A 2,101-nucleotide genomic window follows, 5' to 3' on the forward strand; every position below is an offset into this window, starting at 1 on the left:
GAACTACTAGCTTGGGTGGAAAACAATATGCATTTGTCTTGGTAGATGACTATTCTAGATAAACTTGGGTTCTATTATTAATTACTAAAGATGAAGCATTAGAAAAATTTATCACGTTTTCAAAAGTAATCCAAAACGAAAAAGGTTACTCTATAACTAGTGTTAGGAGTGATCATGGAACTGAATTTGAAAATCTTGGATTTACTAAATTTTGTAATTCAAATGACATTAGCCATAATTTTTCAGCACCTAGAACCCCTCAACAAAATAGAGTTGTTGAGGGGAAAAATCGAACTTTAGAAGAAATGGCTAGAGCCATGCTTTGTGAAAACAATTTGCCAAAATATTTTTTGGTGGAGGCCACAAATACCGCTTATTATGTTATTAATCGAGTAATGAGTAGGTCTATTTTAAAGAAAACTCCATATGAACTTTTAAAAAAAATAAAAAGCCTAACATTAGCTATTTTCATCCTTTTGGATGTAAATGTTTTGTTTTAAACAACGGTAAAGACAATCTTGGCAAATTTGATGCTAAAAGTGATGAAGGAATTTTTCTGGGATATTCCTTAAATTCTAAAGCTTATCGAGTATTTAATAAAAGAACTTTGGTTGTAGAAGAGTCTATATATGTTGTTTTCGATGATAATCTCCTTCCGAGGAAGGATTCTTGTTTGAATGATGATGTAGGTGTTATAAATACAAATGACGTTGGACATGACGTTGGAGAACCATCATCAAAGGAAGAAACGAAAGATGAGGAAACTCAAGATCCTCTCGAGAATCCAACAATTGAAGAAAGGGAAGTATATTTCCCAAGGGAATACAACTATGTCAAGGATGGTGAGAGTATAGGTGATCCATCCAAAGGGGTAACAACTCGATCTTCTCTTAGAAATATTTGTAATTATGTTGCATTTATCTCATGCATAGAGCCTAAGAATATTAAAGAAGTATTAAATGATGAACATTGGATTATGGCTATGCAAGAAGAGTTAAATCAATTTGAGAGAAGTAAAGTATAAACATTAGTTGAAAGGCCTAGTAATAAATCTACTGTAGGTAGGAATAAGCTTGATGAAAGTGGTAATATAGTGAGAAACAAGGCTAGACTTGTTGCTCAAGGGTATACTCAAGAAGAGGGCATAGACTATGATGAAACATACGCTTCCGTAGCTAGGATGGAAGAAATTAGAATGTTATTAGCATTTGCATGTTTTCATGAATTTAAATTATACCAAATGGATGTTAAAAGTGCATTTTTAAATGGTTTTATAAAGGAAGAAGTGTATGTGGAACAACCTCTAGGTTTTGAAGATTTAAAATTTCCAAATCATGTTCTTAAATTGACAAAAACGCTTTATGGTTTAAAACAAGCTCCTAGAGCTTGGTATGAAAGATTGTCAAACTTTTTAATTGAAAAAGGTTTTTCAAAAGAGAAGGTTAACACTACATTGTTTTTAAAGCATAAAGGTAAAGAATTATTAGCAGTTCAAATTTATGTTGATGATATAATATTTGATTCTGCTAATGATGTTCTTTGCCAAGAATTTTCAATGCTAATGCAAAGTGAATTCGAGATGAGCATGATGGGGGAGCTCTCATTTTTCTTGGGACTCCAAATCAAGCAAAGAAAAGATGTTATCTTCATCAATCAAGCTAAGTACGTCAAAGACATACTCGAGAAGTTTGGACTGGAAAATGGGAAACCGCATGACACTCCAATGAGCTCATCAACAAAGCTTGACATAGATGAAGGAGGTAAATGTGTGGATGTTAAATTATATAGGTCAATGATTGGTTCTTTGCTTTATCTAACTGCAAGTAGACCGTACATTATGTTTAGTGTTTGCTTATGTGCTAGATTTCAACCATGCCCTAAGGAATCACATTTACTAGCTGTTAAGAGGATCTTTAGATACCTTATGGACACTCATAGTTTAGGACTTTGGTATCATAGAGACTCTAGCTTTAGCTTGCATGCCTTCTCTAATGTTGATTTCTTGGTTTTCAAAGAAACAAAATTATGTTGCATATCTACCACTTAAGCGGAATACATTTCAGCTGGTAGTTGTTGTGCACAAGTTTTATGGATGAAACAA

Source organism: Hibiscus syriacus, unplaced genomic scaffold, assembly GCF_006381635.1.
Source record: "Hibiscus syriacus cultivar Baekdansim isolate YM2019G1 unplaced genomic scaffold, ASM638163v2 tig00009023_pilon, whole genome shotgun sequence".
NCBI lineage: Eukaryota > Viridiplantae > Streptophyta > Magnoliopsida > Malvales > Malvaceae > Hibiscus > Hibiscus syriacus.